This window comes from Pleurodeles waltl, chromosome 4_1 (assembly GCF_031143425.1).
Source record: "Pleurodeles waltl isolate 20211129_DDA chromosome 4_1, aPleWal1.hap1.20221129, whole genome shotgun sequence".
Taxonomy (NCBI): Eukaryota; Metazoa; Chordata; class Amphibia; order Caudata; family Salamandridae; genus Pleurodeles; species Pleurodeles waltl.
This window is the reverse complement of record NC_090442.1, coordinates 956,762,132-956,782,736: the sequence shown is the minus strand read 5'-3', so window position 1 is coordinate 956,782,736 and position 20,605 is coordinate 956,762,132.

Genomic DNA, 20,605 nt, shown 5'->3' with positions numbered 1-20,605 from the left:
ATCTGGGCCTAAATCTATAGTTTTTTTGCTGCCCATACCATTCCAGTTTAGTCCCAGCCATATACAAATCAGTCTTGACCCTGTTCCCCATGGGAACAGTCCAGGCCAAACTGCCAGGCCAAGTCTTCCCTGGACTGAAAACAAGCATCCTGGGACCTCATCCGGGGTTTCACCCCTCTTCAGCCAGGCTAGCTTGAATCCAGTGGTATGGGAAGCACGGGACCCACGTCTGGGCATACCCTTCCCACTTAGGGCAACAATTGCAAAAAGAACAAGTGGTGGACGGAATGCTGAACAATGTCAAACATTCACCCCCAGTACAGAGAGGGCCTAAATCCATCGTTTTTTTTCTGCCCATGCCATTCCAGTTTGGATCCAGCCATATGCAAATCAGCCTTGACCCTGTTCCCCATGGGAACAGTCCAGCCCGAACTGCCAGGCCAGGTCTTCCCTGGACTGGAAACAAGCATCCTGGGACCGGTTTCGGGGTTTCACCCCTCATCAGCCAGGCTAACTTGAATCCAGTGGCATGGGAAGCACGGGACCCACGTCTGGGCATACCCTTCCCAATTAGGGCAACAATTGCAAAAAAACAGGTGATGGACAGAATGCTGAACAATGTCAAACATTCACCCCCAGTACAGAGATCTGGGCCTAAATCCATCGTTTTTTACTTATGTTAAACCCCATGTAGTTCCATCGGCTTTATGGGACTCGATTTCAGTTAATCTTAATTCACCCAATTTGGTAGATGGTTTGATTTCTTTGGAGTTGCGCTTGCCACTCTTGAATGGCTTAGAAATATGTTTTAAAATTGATTTGTATAATATTAACTCACTGTCTTGCAGGGATGAGGGTGCCTGCAGTTATGTGGGTAACTTGACAAATGAGTGTAAGATTGCCAGTGATAATAAGGTTATTGGTGATCACCATCGGGCAAGTGGCCTGGCAAAGATAGATTGACTACAAAGTTTGTCTTCTCTCCCTTTGGCATCACTGTTTTGGACATCTCCTTTGACCAGAGAGGACTCTGATTTAGGATTAGGCCAGGTGAACTTACCCCCCGTCCTTGTAAGAATCACTTTTCCTCCCGATTCAATCACTAACCCTTAGCAGTCTATGTTATCTGCCTTAGAGCCCCATTGGCCAGGAGAACACATAGCTCCACCTTTGTTTCTTTTCTGGAAGATAGGTGGAATTCTTTCTAAATTGGTGGATGATGGATAATAACTGGGGGAGGTTTATTGATGAGTATAACCTCTGTATCTTTCAAGGGACTTGGGCCCTCATTCCGACCCTGGCGGTTTCAAACCGCCAGGGTGGAGGGCGGAGGAAGCACCGCCAACAGGCTGGCGGTGCTTCCCGGGCCATTCTGACCGCGGCGGTAAAGCCGCGGTCAGAAAAGGGGAACCGGCGGTTTCCCGCCGGTTTTCCCCTGGCCCAGGGAATCCTCCATGGCGGCGCTGCTTGCAGCGCCGCCATGGGGATTCCAACCCCCTTCCCGCTAGCCTGTTCCTGGCGGTTTACACCGCCAGGAAGAGGCTGGCGGGAACGGGTGTCGCAGACACTGAAAATCGCGACGGACGCCACTGCACCCGTCGCACCCCTGAAAATCCGCCGGCTCCATTCGGAGCCGGCTTCCTCTTTGCAGGGGCTTTCCCGCTGGGCTGGCGGGTGATCTTTTGGAGATCGCCCGCCGGCCCAGCGGGAAAGTTGTAATGACCCCGCGGTCATTTGACTGCGGTGCGGTCTTTTGGAGGTTTCCGCCCGGCGGGCGGCCCCCGCCACCGGCCGGGGTTGGAATGACCCCCTTGGTCCTTTACCCAGATACATAGACAAGGCTTTAAAACATGTAGTATACAAGCTGTTGCTTCAACAACGGGTAGGCATTTGGAGGGCTTATTATATGGACAAAAAATCTCACTTGGGTGTGACATTAAAATAATTAATATTGATTCTTGTGACCGTCTGACAATGAGACCCTCATTACGAGTTTGGTGGTCTTTTGGCAAGACCGCCGCATTGGCGGCTGCCAAAAGATGGCCAGTGATGGCGGTATCTTGACCACCGTATTACGAGTCACAAACTGAGGACCACCCAAGTACAGCCACAAATCCGACTCCGCCAGGCTGACCGAAGAAGGGAGAGAGATGGTCCCACCACCAGCCCTGCCACACAGACAACATCCCACCCTACAGATTAGGATCCAAAAATCAGCACAACAGTCATTGCACGGAGGAAAATCATTGGCGGTGCGAACCGCCGTGCTCAAAAGATCACCAGATGCCAAGGCCACATTGGACAGTATGAATACCCCACACCTGACACACATACCCTCATTACACACACACACACACACACACACATCACTATAAAACACCCCCCCACACAACCCACGATTCTTTGCAACTACAACCACAGACAGAGATACTGATGGCATATTTAGCACTTACACACTATAGGCCTACAGACACCTCTCACACAGTACACAGCACACTCATCACAACTGCTCACAAACACCACAACACACCTGCACACCTAAATAATCAGCGCATACTCACCACCAATCCCTAAACACCACACCCTTGTGCACATCACCCCCCAGACCACTACACCACCACCATGTCCCCACAAAAGCACCCACGCTTCACTGATGAAAAGTTGAGGGTCATGGTTGATGAAATTGTCAGGGTAGAGACACAACTGTTTGGAGCACAGGTCCAGCAAACATCCTTTGCCAGGAAAAAGGAGTTATGGTGGAGGATCGTTGACAGGGTCAACTCAGTGGGCACCCATCCATGCACAAGGGAGGACATAAGGAATAGGTGGAATGACCTTAGAGGGAAGGTGTGCTCCATGGCATCACCTCAACAGATTGCAATTAACAAGACTGGTGGTGGACCCCCACCTCCTCCCCCTGAGTTCACATCATGGGAGGAGAATGTCTTGGACATACTGCATCCTGAGGGCCTGAATGGAATCATCGGAGGACTTGACTCTGGTAAGTGAACAACACTCCCCAGGCACCTACCAGTCCTGGATGGCATGTGTCCCCACCACTCCCCAATCCACCCCATCTCACACTTCTGCACCCCCCAATCACCACACACCTCTGCCATCCATTTCACACCACCCGAGTCCCACTATCCCCACACATTCCCTCCCTAGTGCATGGATACCAATTACAATGCTAAGCACCACAACTCCCACAATGCATCACTACCTACACATCAAAAGATGACAGTCCCACTTGACAGTGGAATGCCTGCATGGAATACCATAGCAGATGCAACACTGACTGGATGCTTCAACTGCGTTCTACTACATGGCAATAACAGCAATGCCATCCACTATCCTCAACCCTCAATGGAACATGGTAACAATGTCAGAATCCGTCACCTGCAAACAATGTCTGCAGTGCTGCATATGTAATTGCCATCACTGGAAAGTAAGTCAAGCTACTCCGTGCATCAGACGATGACACGAACAAGTACATCTCCACAATGTAACTTTCTCGCTTTCCATCCAAAGGTACCCCTGCCATTGTCACCCTTCAGAGGATCCCAGAGACACGGTGCCCTCCCCAGGATGAAGGCCCCAGTGGATGTATGGACATTGACAACTTACCTTGCCCATCTGGGTCAACTGGTCAGTCTATAACCACCAGCCTCACCCTGGACACAACGGAGTCCCCCACTGCAGTGGCTACAACACCACAGCCAACCATCCATCCCCATACCTGTATCCCAAGGGCTTCCAATCAGCAGTGTACCCCACAGTACGGGGCCCAGAGTCAAGCCCACCCACCCAAGACGATGAAGGTCCTGGTGTAACTGAGAGTGGGCACACTGTACCAGGGGCACAGGCACAGGGGGCCAGGGGCAGTGAGAGGGCACATGTGGCCCATGGGATAGGGTATCTAAGGCAAACAACTGGCCAGAAGGCCACCTCCCAAGTCCTTGGAGCATATCAGCAATCCCAGGACAAGACGAGCCAGATCCTCACAAACATGCAGAAGTGGCAGACCTTCAATGCCATCATGGCCTCCATTGCAGGGGTGCTCAAGGAACTCACCACCATCCTGTGTGCATCCTCCACCCACCAGCAGGCCCCTTCCTTTAGTCAAATTCCAACCAAGCCCTCCACTTCTGCGGCAGCTAGTGGAATGGAGGCCCTGTCAGAGTAGGAGCAGACCACCAGCACCCCTCCCTCTGTGGCTGAGGAACCCACACACAAGCAAGGTCGACCATCCAGACATCCTGCAGGACCTGATGCCAAGACCAAAACCACTGCCAGGAAGTGATCCTCTACTGAACATTCTCCCTTGTGTGCCACTGACACACCCTGTTGACTGTCTACTCTGATGATTTCACCCACCATGACCCCACTTATCACCCATTGCACTTTTGAATCACATTAAACACCTTTGAGCACAGCTACTGTCTATGTGTCTTTATTGCAACAAATCAATCAATCAATCAGGGGATTTATAAAGCGCACTACTCACCCGGTGAGGTCGCAAGGCGCTATGGGGGGGGGAGCTACTGGTCGAAAAGCCAAGTCTTGAGGTGTTTCCTGAAAGATAGAAGGTCTTGGGTCAGGCGGAGGTGGAGTGGTAGGGAGTTCCAGGTCTTTGCGGCAAGGAGAGAGAACAATCTTTCTCCGGCGGTCTTGTGGCGGATGCGAGGAACGTAGGCGAGGGTGTGGTTGGCGGAGCGAAGGTTGCGGGTGGGGGTGTGAAAGGTGAGTCTGTCGTTGAGGTAGGCGGGTCCTGTGTTGTGGAGGGCCTTGTGTGCGTGGATGAGGATTTTGAAGGTGATCCTCTTTGATACTGGTAGCCAGTGTAGGTCTCTGAGGTGGGGTGAGATGTGGTCACAGCGTGGGATGTCCAGAATGAGGCGGGCGGATGCGTTCTGGATTCTTTGCAGTTTTGTTTGGAGCTTGTTTGTTATTCCTGCATATAGGGCGTTTCCGTAATTCAATCGGCTAATGACCAAGGCGTGGGTGATGGTTTTCCTGGTTTCAATGGGAATCCATTTGAAGATTCTGCGGAGCAGGCGGAGGGTGTTGTAGCAGGAAGAGGAGATGGCATTGACCTGCTGAGTCATGCTGAGTGTGGAATCCATGATGAAGCCCAAATAAGATTTTCTGTTGTATAACATGTCATAACAGTCAACCCACTGTCCTGAAAAAGTCTGTGAGATTGACAGAAGGGAGAGCAAATTACAGGAAGGATGATAGTAGAGCACACATCTTCTGGATGCATGTGTCAAGGGAGCCACCAGGCAAGGCAGGAACCAGAGTTGCACCACACAAATGGCCTGCAAATAGACCACGACAGGGACAACTATCATAATAGGAGTCAATGTTGGCCACTTAACTTACATGCGGTGCAATGTTGAGCTCCCTAGTGTGATTTGGCAAGTGGAATCTCAAACCATATTTCCATGGCAGATCCACATTTCCTGGACACAGCTGACAAAACTCAACTAAAGTTATATTCCACAGTCAGTAAAAGTTAGTTCACACATTATCCCATTGTGGACTGTGAGTATAAGTAGCAATACTAATGACACCACTATGTTTGGCACTTCAGCTGCAGTTGATATAGCAGTACAGGGAACACACAACATGGACAATACCTTTCAGATGTGATGCTACACAACAGCAGAGTGAAAATTGCACTGCCATTTGAATAGTGACACCTCCCCTGATAGGCAATATGTCCCCCCAAACCCACCCAGTGGGATAGCTGCACTCAACACCTCCACTAATTAAACACACCAGGAGGTGCTATGTCACAAGGCAGACAGGAGTACAGGTCAAATACTGAACCGTTTACACATACCTGTTTCTCATTGGAAGCATTGGTGGATCCACTCTGCTCTAGAGTAAGCTGCATCCTCATCACCTGCCTCCTAATCACTTTCTATGTCACCATCATCAGCCACTGGTCCAGCTGCCACCTTCTCTACATCCAGTAATGGGATGTGATATCTCAGGGCCAGATTGTATAGCATCCAGCAGGAAACAACGATCTTGCAGACTTTTAGTGGCCTGCAGAGCAGGGCACCTCCAGTGATTGCAGACACCGGAATCTGGCCTTCAGTAGGAGAAAATGTCAGCTTGATGACACGCCTCGTCCTGCCATGATCCACATTGAAACAGTTTTCACCATCTGTTGCCAGATATCTCACAGGTGTCAGCAGCCAGAAAAGGTTGGGATAGCCAGAGTCACATGTGTGCACAAAGGTTGGACCCATCTCAGTACTGGAGGAGACACAGGGCAGAAAGTGAAGAGAGATGTGATTACAGGGGCACACATATTAATGGATACATACCGATGAGCCAAGCTTCTGTCCCTGTGTAGTTGTGCCATCATGTGTGGGCCGTTGCTGTTCCTCAGAATGTAGGAGTCATGCACATAACCAGGGAACTTGGCTGTCACTTGGGAGATATATTGGTCAGCGAGACACACCACCTGGACAATGTGGAGTGAAGGTTTTTCAGGTTCCTGTGCACTTGTTCATTTCTCCTGGGTGGAACCAAGGCAATGTGGGAGCCATCTATGACCCCTCTCACATGAGGAATATATTCCATATTATATAAAACAGCTTTGACAGTGGCTAAATCTGGACGTTGGGGAAACCTGATGTAGCAGGGCAGGTGTTTGAATAAAGCACACAATACATCCTTCAACACAAAACTGAACATCAGCTGTGACATCCCTGCTGCCAAGCCCATTGTCATCTGGAATGACCCTGAGGTAAGGAAGTGGAGCACTGACAACACCTGCACTGTGGGAGGGATGGCATAAGGATGATGTACGGCAGGCAAAAGATCCAGCTCCAACCGGGAACACGGCTCCATGATGGTCTGACAGTTCAGAAGATACGTCTGTATGACTTATCTCTCTTCCAGTGTAGCAAGGTTGACTAGGGGCCGGTACACAGGGGCATGTCTCATTCTCACCATTGCACGGTATCTGGGAATAGGAGAGTTTATAAGACAAAAAAGTTGATGTCTGAAATGTGTGGGCATAGTAATCTGTGCATCAGTCACTATATTTTATCCACAATACACCTAAAATTCACCTGCAATTCACTAACTACATCTAAAATGGCAGCACAGGACAGATGGAAGTGATCTCATTCCGCTGGCATTAGTCGCCATGGTGGTAGGCGGTGTCAGCGGCCGTGCAACTCCGCATTGGATAGCATTGTTGCCTATAGAAGACTGGGGCCAATGGTGATCACAGTCGCCGGTGACGGTCATGTACGTAGCAGCCGTGACCGCTATTTTCTATAGCATAGCTCACTTGACACCTGACACTTGTGCAAGCAAGACCTCCACTGCGTGTGCTGCTGTGTACTCTCTCTGGGAACCAGAATGCCATGTCCTGTAGGAAATAGGGCCCCAGCCTTCACCCTGGAGAAACTGGGGAAGCTTGTGGACGTGGTCCTGTGCCTGCATGGGCAGTTGTATGAGGCACCAGAGCAGCAGGTGAGTCTTATGTCACTGTCCTGCCTGATAGCGATGTGTGTAAGGTTGAAACGCATTGGGACGAGGCAGATGGAGTGGATGCATGGTGATGGGTGAGGAGTCAGAGCGTTAGTGGGGTGAAGACAAGTTAGTGTTTGATGTGTGATGTCCACTGCTGTCCCTGTGATGCCACTCTACATGACTTTGTCCTTCTGTCTGTGTCACCCATGAAGGTCACCACCCATTAGAAGAAGGGGATTTGTCTAGCCATCACCAAGCAAGTGCAGACCCTGGGGGTCCATAGCCGGCAAAGCACCCACTGCAGAAAGCGGTGGAGGACCTGAGACTCTGGGCCCGTAGGACCTCAGAGGCCTAACTGGGAATGTCCTACTAGCAAGGGAGGGGTGCCCGTCAGACCCTGGCTTTACTAATGGCCCACATGTTAGCAGTGGCCTACCCTGAGGTAGATGGGCACTTGAGGGCAGCACAGCAAGTATAGTAAGTGCCCCCTCAGGGGGTAAGTACAAACTCACACCTCAATGTTGTGATGCTTGTATGGCTTTGGGTTACCTACTAGTGGAAAGATGTGGCATAGGTCATTGGTGGATGCACTTCGACTATGGGTATCAGCCACCCTGGCAGGCTTGGTTCCCCGCAATCCATGCAGACAGTGACTTATAAGTGAATTTATTTCCAATTTGGTATTTGTGTGGTCACCTTCAACAAAGTTTGAGAGCCCAGCTCCTACCATCAGGATCCGTATACCTGAGGTGTCAGGGTATTGCCTTCAGTATCAGTCTACCACTGTGAGAGAGGTAAGTAGTGAGTCCTCATTCAGCTGCCTTGTACTGCATGTATAGATAGGCACAGTGGCCCCAGATGTTACTGTGCTAAATGTTAAGTGATTAGTGGACATGCTACCTACCCATGCAGGATTCTGTTGAGGAAGGAGTACAGGATATGTCTCCATGAACGACCATGAGAATGTGCCAAGTACTGTTCAAGTGTGACAAGTATGACCCTCATCAAGTAAATGAGTGCAAATGTTCCCACATCAGCAGTTTGCATCGGTGTTAGAAATGGGGTCTCTAGCTGGCAGGGATATTCACCTTTGTCCAAATAGGGACCACAGTCCTAGTCAGGGTAAGTCACACACAATCCAAATTATCCTGTGCCCACTCTCTGGTAGCTTGGCACTGAGCAGTCAGGCTTAACTTAGAAGGCAATGTGTAAACTATTTGTGCCGGAAATCATACAGTAACACAGTGAAAACACCACAAAAACATACCAGACAGGTTTAGAAAAATATAAGATATTTATCTGGTTAAATTAAAAGCGATATTCAATAAGCAAAGATATCACTTTTGCAAGATTAAAAAGAGGTCTTAAATCTTAGAAATCAACAGTTGTCTATTGGTTTCACAAAGTATCTGGTTTGCATCAAAAATATACCACAGAGGAGGAGATATGTGGAAAAATATGGTATGCATCAGAATGTCCGGCACTGCACAGACAATGTGTCATTTCTTTCCATGCTGCAAGGGGCTTTTGGTCGATTTCCGGCACAAAGGCTTGGTTCCTCACTGCGATTTGGGGATCTTTTTGACACCCAGGGACAATGCGTGGAAATCATGGACGTGTGGGACGAAGTCACAGGCATTGCGTCGATCCGATAGGTGATGAGTCTAATTTTCTATTGCATGGCAGGCTCTGCATCGATTCTTCACTCGGGAAGTCACATTGCGTCGTTCCGGTTCGGCTGTTCATCGATCCAGTAGGGCTATGCGTCGAATTTCTGGCTGCAAGGCAGGCGCGGCATCGAGTCTTCACTCTGGAAGTCGAGCTGCATCATTTCAGTTCCGCTGTATGGCAATTTCTCAGTCGCACCACAACTGTGCATCATTTCCAGCAGGCTGTGCATCAATTTTCAGCGCACAAGGAGTTCCTTGAAGAAATTAAGGGGGTCATTCTGACCCCGGCGGGCGGCGGGAGCCGCCCGCCTGGAGGGAACCGCCAGAATACCGCTGCGCGGTCAAAAGACCGCCACGGTTATTCTGGGTTTCCCACTGGGCTGGTGGGCGACCGCCAAAAGGCCGCCCGCCAGCCCAGTTGGGAACAGCCCTCCATGAGGATGCCGGCTCCGAATGGAGCCGGCGGAGTGGAGGATGTGCAACGCTGAGCAGACACTGAAATTCAAAGTGGGGCCCTCTTACGGGGGCCCCTGCAGTGCCCATGCCATTGGCATGGGCACTGCAGGGGCCCCCAGGGGCCCCACAACACCCCTCACCGCCATCCTGTTCCTGGCGGGCGGAACCGCCAGGAACAGGATGGCGGTGAGGGGGTCGGAATCCCCATGGCGGCGCAGCCCCATGGCAGATTCCCATGGGCAGCGGAAAGTCGGCGGTACACCGCCGACTTTCTGTTTCTGGCCGCGGCTGTACCGCCGCGGTCAGAATGCCCGGCGGAGCACCGCCAACCTGTTGCTGCTACCGCCGACCCCGGCCCCGGCAATGACCCCCTAAGTCTTTTTGGCCCTGAGACCTCGGAAAACAGGAGGCAAATTCAATCCAAGCATTGGGAGGACTTCTCAGCAAAGTCAGAGGGCAGCAGGATGACAGCAGGGCAGCAGTCCTTCACAGCAAAGCAGTCCAGATGAATCCTTTGGGCAACAAGGTAGTTCCTCTTGACAGGTTGCAGGTTCAGCTCCAGAAGTATCTGATTTGGTGGGGGACCCAGTGTATATACCTAAAAATGCCTTTGAAGTGGGGAAGACTTCAAAGAGAGTTGTTTTGAAGTGTACAAGGTCCCCTTTCAGTACAGGTATGTCTGCAGGGACTGAGTAGGGGGTTTGGCAGTCCATTGTGTGAGGGTAGGCCACTAGCATTTGAAATGTAAGTGTCAGGCCCTCCACCCTTCCAGACCAGGAAGACCCATTCAGTATGCAGATGAGTGCAGGTGTGACTGAGTATCCTGTGTTTGTGGTTGTCTGGGTGAAATGCACGAGGGAGCTGTCAACCAGCCCAGCCCAGATGTGGATTGGAGACAGACTATTCAGCAAAGATGGTTTTTAAGTGCAGAGAAATGCTCACTTTCTAAAACTGGCATTTCTAAAATAGTAAAATAAAATCCAACCTCACCAATAAGTAGGATTTTCTATTACTATTCTGGCCATGCTAAATATGACCTGGTTAACCCTTTCTGATCGGAATCTACCACACAAACAGTATATGATGTTAACCCTAATGCTATCCTATGAAAGGAGCAGGCCTCACAGTAGTGGATAATTAATTTAGGACAGATAAAACACACAGGTACCTGTCCTGCATTTTACCTACATAGTACCCTGCCCTATGGGTTTCCTAGGGCCTTCCCTAGGGGTGACTTATATGTAGAAAAGGGGGAGTTTAAGTCTTAGCAAGTACTTTTAAATGTGAAGTCGAAGTGGCAGTGAAACTGCACACACAGGCCTTTCAATGGCAGGCCTGAGAAATGGTTAATGGGCTACTTAAGTAGGTGGCACAACCTGTGCTGCAGGCACACTAGTAGAATTCAATTTACAGTTCCTGGGCACATGTAGTGCACTTTAATAGGGATTTACAAGTACATCTAATATGCCATTTTGGAATGAACCAATGTTACCATGTTTAAGGGAGAGAGCATATGCTCTATAGCACTGGTTAGCAGCGGTAAAGTCTGCAGAGTCCTAAAACCAGCATAAACAGGGTCAAAAAAGTAGAGAGAGGCAGGAAAAAAGTTGGGGGATGATCCCCCTAAGGCTGTCAGTGCTAATATGTGTTCCCCCAGCTAAAAGTGGGGAGAGCTACCCAACCTCTTGGGAGCTCTCATCGCTAAGGCGGAAGTATCTGGAGAGACCATCAGCATTGGTGTGGTCAGTCCCAGGTTGATGCTCCACCGTAAAGTCCATCCCCTGTAGGGAAATGGACCACCTGAGGAGTTTAAGATTTTCACCCATCTGAGGGGCCTGTGGTATGTCTGAACCCAGAAGTGAGTCCCAAACAGGTAGGGTCTCAGCTTCTTCAGTGACCAGACCACAGCAAATGCTTCCCTTTCTATTGCACTCCACCTCTGTTCCCGTGGTAATAGTCTTCCGCTAATACAGACTACTGGTTGGTCAAGGCCCTCCTCATTCAGCTATGCTATAACCGCCCCTATGCCATGCTCTGAAGTGTGTGTCTGCACAATGAATTCTTTGGAGTAGTCAGGGTCCCTGAGCGTGGGTGCTGTGCACATGGCTTCCTTTAGAGAGTCAAAGGCTTTCTGACAAGCCTCTGTCCAATTCACCAACCTAGGTTGTTTCTTAGATGTGAGTTCTGTTAAGGGGGTCACTATGGTGCCATAGGCCTTAACAAATCTAGGGTACTACCCGGTGAGACCAAAGAAGACTCTCAAATCAGTTTAGGTTCTAGGTGGTTGCCAGACCATGATTGTCTCAATCTTGGCCTGGAGGGGCTACACCTTGCCACCACCTACTAGGTGTCCCAAGTACACCACAGAACCCTGCCCAATCTGGCACTTAGTGCCTTTGATGGTCAGCCCTGCCTGTTGCAGCACCTAAAGCACCTCCTTGAGGTGGAGCAGGTATTCCTCCAGGCTGGAACAGTAGACGGCAATGTCGTCTAAGTAGGCTACGCAGAATGCATTCGTCCCAGCTAGGACCCTGTTAACCAACCATAGGAAGTTAGCGGGCCATTTTTAAACCCAAAGTGCATTACTCTGAACTGGTAATGACCCTCAGGGGTGGAAAACACAGATCTCTCTTTAGCCCCCTCAGTCAAGGTGATCTGCCAGTACCCTGATCTGAGATCAAAAGTACTGAGGAATTACAAGCTCATCAGCTCGGGGGTGGGGTGAGCATCTATCTTTGTGACAGAGTTGAGACCCTGGTAGTCCACGCAGAACCTAAATTCTGGCTTGGCACCGGGAGCAGCAGCCTTAGGAACCAGCACCACCGGCCTGGACCAGGGACTGCTTGATTTCTCAATCACCCAAAGAGCCAGCATCTTGGCAACTTCCTCCTTGATGCTATCCTTCACCTTGTCTGAAAACCTGTAAATGGTATTCTTTACAGGGGGACTATCTCCTGTGTCAATGTCATGGACACAAAAGTGTATGGTTCCAGGGGTAAGGGAAAACAGGGAGGAGTACTGTTACAGTAATTGGTATCAGTCCCCTCTTTGACCAGGGAGCCAGAGAGATTGACAGCCTCCACTGACCCATCACCTTCCCTGACAGAGAGGAGGTCGGGGAGAGGTTCACTCTCCTCTTCCATACCCTCATCTGTCACCAGAAGCATGTTGACCTCAGACCTCTCAAAATGAGGCTTCAGTCAGTTGTGATGGAGCACCGTAGGGGGTTTCTAGGGGACATGAGGTCCACTAAGTAAGTGGCCTCCCTCTTACGCTCCTTGATTTCAAATGGGCCAGTCCAGCGGTCCTGGAGGGCCCTAGGCTCTACTGGGTCCATCAACCAAACTTTGTCCACCAGATTGAAACTCTACCAGGTTGGCCTTCTGGTCATACCATTGTTTCATAACCTCTTGACTGGCCTCAAATTGTGTTCTTGGCTTTTTTCCAGAAGTGCTGCATCTGGCTACAGAGGGCCAGTATGTAACTGACTACATCCTGAGGGGGGGGTCCTGGGAGCTTTCTCCCATCCCTCTTTTACAATGTTTAGAGGTCCCCTGACAGGGTACCCATAGAGAAAATCAAAGAGACTGACCTCACCCCCTTCTGGGGCACCTCTCTATAAGCAAAGAGAAGGCATGGCAAGAGGACGTCCCACTTACACCTCATGGCCTCAGGGAGATCATGCCTTTTAAAGTCTTGTTGAATCTCTCCACAAGAACATTGGATTGAGGATGGTAAGGAGTGGTGAACTGGTAGATCACCCGATACGCATCCCACATGGACTTTATGTATGCAGAAATTAAGTTTGTGCCACTGTCAGACATAATCTCCTTTGGGAATTCCACATGGATAAATATTCCCATCAGAGCTCTGGTGACCACCCAAGGGATTGCCTCTGGGTAGAGGGTGGCATGGTCCACCAAAACCAGGATAAACCTGTTGCATAGGGCAGTCTTGGGGTCCAAGAGACCAATTACCTTGATGCCCACCCTTTCAAAGGGGGTGCCAACAACAGGGAGTGGGACCAGCGGGGCCTAGAGCCTTTTCCCTGTTTTCCCACTAGCCTGGCAGATGGGACAGGACCTACAGAACGCATCTGAGGCTGTTGGCATTCAGTGCCAATAAAAGTGGGTGAGAAGCTTGGCAAAGGTCTTGTCTTGCCCACAGTGTCACGCCAGTGGAATGTCGTAAGCCAGATCCAGACCCAGTAGGAAGGCCCGGTAGCACTACGGGACTACCAGCACACGTGCTGCCCCAGCCTCTAGTATCTTAGGCTCACTGTAGAGGAGATCATTCTCCCAAAATATATGGTGATCGCCAAATGCTTCACCTGAGGCTTAGGCTGAGGCCTGTTGCATCAGACCCTCAAGAATGGGGCATTCTTTCTGCGCCCTGCAGAATTCCTCCCTGGTTGGCCCACCCCCAACTTGCCAGCCAGCAAGCTCAGGTAGGTTACCCAGGGCAGCAATGTCCTCCCCCGTTGGCTCAGTGGCCTCCTCTCAGGGACCCCGTCAACCAATGTAGGAGCTTCAGGGACCAGTTTCCCGCACCTCTTGCCCCTCTACTTGGTAGCTGTCTGGGCCATTGTTCAGACGCCCTTGACTCCCTTCCGGGGAAGCTATGGACCTTGTGGTCATGTAGACTGATTCAGGCAAACCTAGCTTCTCCAGGTGAGACCTGAGCTCTACCTCCTTCAACATAGTGTGCTCAAGGTTTTTGTCTAACAGACAATCTACAGGCATGGCAGGACTCACAGCTAATTTTAGAGTATCAGAGATACCCCCAGACTCAAAGGGAACCAGAGCTACCAATAGGTGGCTCTCACAATTGTCAGTGACTATGACCTGGTGGAATGTATTGGGGATGACCTGCTCTGCTGACACCAGCTGACCTCTGACAGTAGTCATGCTGGCTACTGTGTCACGCAGAGCCTCCACCCTTTGCCCATTAATGATGACCCACTGCCTATACTTGTAAGTATTAGCAGGCATGTGGGCTTTTGGCACCATGTCCTCATCTGCAAGAGACACTGGGGTCACCTTTATCTGTTCCCCAAAGCTAACTGGAATTACCTCCTCGATGAGCGCTACACTACCCAATCCAGCTGTCTACCCTCCTATCATGGGCTGTGCCCTCTTGGGGTTCTTGGAGTCACCCTTAGAGTGACCATACTTAGTGCACTGTGTGCATTGGGGTACAAACCTCCTTTTCTTATGGTCAAAGAATGCTGGTTTCTTTGCAGAATCAGGTTGGGACTGATTACCACTATCTCCTTGGGAATTATTTGGGGGGCCTTTTGAGAACTCCTTAAGTTTAAGTTTTTCTCCCCCCGCTTTCCTCTGGTGGGAACCCTGACCTCCTTTGTTGGTGTCCCCCCAGATACCCCTTTGGACACTCTGTCAGCTTACTATCAATCAGGTGCTGGCACAACTCTGTAAAGCAAATACTGAGCATACGCTCTCTCAGGATCAAATCATATAACCCCTTATAATCATTTACTTGACTGCCCGCACCCATCCATTCAATGCCTTGCTAGAAGAATCATAAAAGTCAACCCAAGTTTGTGTGGAGAGTTTGGTGCTGTCCCTGGATTTCTGGTAATACTTTTTAGGGGTCAGCCCAAACTTGGCAGTGAAAATGGCTTTCATAGAGGCAGACTTACAGCATTGCTGTAGTTTACCCCATGGTGTCCTACTGTTGTAGCATGTATAGGTGAAGGCATGGCATGTAATGGCATAGCAGCAGATAATGATGTTGTTACTCTCTGTAGATGTTAGGTTGGTATTGACCCATTGCACTCTGTCTTTCTCTGCCACCCTCCCTCCCTCTCCTCCTCTCTCTTTCTGTGCATCAGCATCATTAGGGGAAGAAGAAGGGGCATTGGTGAGTGTGGAAGCTGCAGCCCACAAGACCCAGGAGGCTGTCCGAGGGGCTAAGGGGGATGGAGGGTGTGGGGAGTGCCACGGGGGAGACAGGATCAATGACAGAATCTTCAGATTCTTCCTCCGATGGACACTTCGTGGCAGACCTATCTGGAACCATCTCAGCACCTTCCTTGTCTGCCACCCCCCTTACGAGCACCGCCCTCCCTGTAGCTCTCCACTGAGTTGCCCGTGCCCGCTCACCCAGGAGGGTGAGTATCTCTTTTGCCACAGGCACCTCTGCCCCTGCCCCAGTCAGCCCTGTTACCCTCAGTGAAGAGGCTATTGACCTTCTGAGGTCCATCTCTGTGGGGCAATCAACCATCGTGAATGCCATCCAGGGACTGGCATTACAGATGCAGCAGTCCAGTGCCTACATGGAAGGCAGTGCCCTGGCTTCCCTGCAGAGATCCTTTCAGGCTCTGGCCGCCTCATTGATAGCAGCCAGTGTCCCTTCTTCTTCTGTGCCCCCTCCAGCTACCTGTTCCTATTCCCACAGCCCTCTACCCACACCCATCCAAGGCACACCTCCATACCAACATGCATCCACAACAACAGACATGGTTCACAAGGACAAACACAAGCACCACAAAAGCCACCACCGCCATGCACACACACAACAGACACATGCAGACACAACAACATCCATTCCCTACGTGGACTCCCACACCACCTCCCCCTCACAGACACTACTGCACTCAAACCTGCAGTCACCACATCATCACTCCCATATCCTGCCATCACCACAATAGCAGACCGGCATGCATGCACCCCATACACCACATGCACACTCAGCACAACTATCAACACCCTGACATGCAGCACATCCACTCTACCTGCAGACACCATCTCAACATACATTTACACATCCACCCTGCCATCTCCCTGCATCTCCTCCCCCCTCCTCCCACTACAACTAAATGCCCACACTCACCCACCATACAGTCACACAGTACACACATGGCATCCACGCTGGCACCTGCACCCAAGGCACGTCCACATACACACCTCTCAACCACTCCACCTTTCTCCACGCCCAAACGTTTCTCCCATGACCACCCTTGTGTCCCTAAAAAATGTTTCCTGTAGGAATTCTGCCTGTTCCCTCCCACTGTCCCAGTCCCTGTTCCCCCCAAGCACCCTGTCACCCTCCATAAACCCCTGCCTTCCACCTTCCTGTCCTCCCATGGTCCCTGTACAAGCCATGCCCCTTCCCCACCTAAGACTTCTAATCCCCACAAAGCCCAAGCTTACCCCTCCCAAACCCAAAGTCAAGCCCCATCCCTCATATGCAAGTTCCAATCCTAAACCCCTCAACCCAAACCAAAGGACCCCCCCTACAAACGCAAACCTGGGACCCCTCCCAAACCCCCACCTCGGCCTGCCCCTGAGGTGCCTGCATGCCCAATCAATGCCCCTGCCATGTGAAGGCTACTTTGCAGTCAGGAGTCAAGTTGGGGGAATTACATTGCCCTGTGTGCCTGGTGCACCTCCTACAGTTGTACTGGCCAGTAGGCCTATGTTGTACATAGTTTTTTCATATATTACCACTTCTGTTTAATATATCTGCACCAGATACCCGTTGTTGTCGAGGGTAACAAACTTATCCTGGTTTTCCTTCCACATGTATGTGTTGTATATGTGTGATTTGTTTTGTGTGGTTTGTGTGTGAGTGTGTGTATGTGTGTGTGTGTGTGTATCGGTATGGGTGTTTGCATGTCTGTGTGGGCATGGCTAGCCGTTGCAGTGTACTAATGTCCTTCCCTCCAGTGTGTGCTAGGTGGCTACACTTACGGTTGTTGTCTTCACTGGTATCGCTGGTTCTGGAGCTGTATGGCCAGCAGGAGCAGTGGGAAGACTTCCAGTTCATGTTCCAAGGTGGCTGCGGATGTGCCTGTGTTCCTGAAGGTGGGTGTCCCTTTTTATGTAGTTCTTTTCTTGCTGGCTTTTCGTGGCAGGGCAACCACAGTGGAAATCCTGGCGGAGTGCAACCTCACAATACGGTCAGCGGAAACATGGTTCCCGCTGGCCTGGAGATGCCTATCGCCGGCCATCGTGGCCCTTCCGCACTGGTGGTACTGGTGTTGACGTGGCTGTGTTCTGCTCGGAACACCGCCATAGTCATAAAATGCCGGTCTGCTTTGCCGGCACGTGGCGGTGCGACCCCCATCTCCACCGTGGCGGTCCTCGGACCACCAAACTCGTAATGAGGGCCTGGGTTTGTCACCCAAAATGGGGTGTACTTCTTTTAATAGAATTTCCCAGATACTAGGAATCCTGATTGCTTTCTTACAAGATTTGAGGCTATGACCGTAATGGGATTATTTTGTGCAATTTCAATGTTTGCTTTGAACTATTTACTTCATTTCTGGAGCTCATTAAGTGCGAAGATGAAACTTGGGGAATTCTCCCCCTTTGTACTAGTTAAAAGCCTCCGAAAATGAGCTCAGCCACATTACAAGTTATAGATATAATGGTTTCCCATTGCCGCTTTCCTCCAGATACTCCTCCTAACCCGACTTTTTTAAAGGGCAACTGTAAAAACCACACAGATTTTATTCCTTTGGATGTTCGAATTTGGCATAAAATAAAGGATATGAGGGTCCAAAACGATAGGATAGCGATCATTTCTCTTTTGTGATGGAATGGATTAAGGCATGGCCATGTGATAGAGAAAGCTCAGTCCCTTTCACAACTTCACGGCAATATTCAACATTTAAAGAACAATCCAAGATGAGCTACAAACTTTCAAGCACAATATATTGCACCCTAGTGATAGGACAACTGTACATGAAAGGCTTTTTCACAAGATAGGAAACTTATTTATGAAAGAATATAAAAGAAGAAAGATGCCTTAGAAAACCAGAACAAACGCGTGGTTTAACAATTCTTGTAAGAATGCTAAAAGAGCTCTGATAAATGCCCTTAAGAGCAACCAAAGAAACCTATTGTGGAGGCTAGACAGGACTATAGGAGGACCATCAATGTAAGCAAGGCTAAGTGGGAAGCTAGCATTTGGGATGATTTATTGGTTGCGGCCAAGCTTAGAGGCACCAAACGACTCTGGCATTTAATCGCACGTGGTGGGCCTAGAGGTTATGCTCGTCCAGATTGCCACATCGTCCCTGGCAATTGGGTTGACCATTTTACAGCTCTCTATGGTGCATATGCCTTGGGTGATGATAAAACAGAGACTTGGCATGACAAAACCTGTGCTTTGAGCCAAGAAGAGATTGAACCTTTTACTTTAAAAGAAACAATTGCTGCTATTCAGGCCCAGAAATCTGGAAAGAGGTATTTCATAGGGAACCTCCAGTATGGGTCCCCTACATACATTTTTGTCAAAATGCTTGAATAGCAGGTGACCCGATCCCACGTTCCTGGAAAAGAACTGAAATTATAGCGAATCACAAAAAGGGAGACAAATCTATTCGGGGTAATTACAGGACCCATATGTCTGATTAACAATATGCAGAACGTTTATTGCGTGCAAATTTTAACCAGACTCTGTGACTAGGTCTCCCAAGCCAATGTACTGTCACACTCTAAGGTAGGTTTTCGATCAAACATTAGCATTGTGGACCAAATTGTGCGTTTCCTGGCTATCAAGTGGAAGGTGGATAATATAGACAAGGGGCGAGTGTTTGCGGCCTTTGTGGACTTTCGAGCTGCGTTTGATCTTGTCCCAAGGGCCAAACGTTGGGAGTTTTCCCACATCACTGGGGTCCCCAGGGGTTTATTGATCTTAATTCGGGCTTTGTATACTGTAAACTATGCAAACGTTTGATGGGGACCCTTAGGAGAATTAATGGAAGAAATTCCTGTGAGTAGAGGAGTCCGACAAGGTTGTGTTTTGGCCCATATGTTATTTCTCCTCTATATAAATAGGTGTATCCCATATATTTTAAACTAAGGTGAAGGACCACAAAACACCATGTTTACTCTTTGTGAATGATACTCTGTTGTTATCAAAAACTCTGCTGTCTTATATATTTTATTGGGGCATTTTAGCCTCTTCTGCAAGGAGCATGGTATGGAAATTAATAGTAATAAAACAAAATATATGGTCTTTGGTGCCAGGAAACATTTTAGAAATAAGATATTTTTGCGGGGTGTCCTATTGGATAGGGTATACGAGTTTGATTATTTGGGAGAAAGAATGGAGGATTGTCATAGTTGGACAGCCCAGATAAGAAAAAGTGGTTTGATGTTGAAACAAAGAGCAGGGTCCATTCTAAGTTTCATTAACAGGGTGGCCTCCTTTCCGATCTCCCCTCCAATGGACATATGCAAAGTTCAAGTATGTGGAGCTGCGCTATATGGGGGCAGGGGGACCTGTGGTGACCCTATAAGCTTGACAGCTTAGAAAAAGAAGAAAATGTCTTTATAAAATCTTTATTGAGGGTCCCCACTAGCACCCCAACACTGCCAGTTAGAATTTATCTTAAACTTAGACACATCTCCGATATTGCTGTGTTAAGACTTATCCAATATTAGATAAGACTTTGGTCTACGGAGGGCTTAGAACCCTTTAGGGAATGCATCAAAACTATATTAGGTAGTCACTTCGTTGGAAAAATTTCCTGGCGTGAACATATAAAAACTTGGTTATTCAAGCTTGAATTCCACGATTTTTGGTTAGATCCCACCACTTATCCCGAGATGCCCGAAAGAAATTAAAAAATTCATTTTGGAACTTCACCCTAGTAGCAAAAATCACAAGAGCTACACCAGGTGGCCTGGAAGATTCCTTTCTGCTATTCAAGTGTGCGCCAGACTTTAAATCGCACTGTATGTAAAATTTAGACTAGGGATGCTCCCCATGACCTCTTTATTTACACCTGGAACACAGAGTGACATAACAAATCGGTGTCCAATGGGTTGTGAGGGAATAGAGACATCTGAGCATGTTCCATTCTTTTGTAAAGCCTATAAAAAGCAACGCTCGAAATGGATCGTGCTCCTTTGTAGAATTCTTTGAATTATGGACTGTCACACTGCCCGCAGGATGTATCAAACCAACACAAGAGAGTCAGTGGAGTTTTCAGTTGCGAG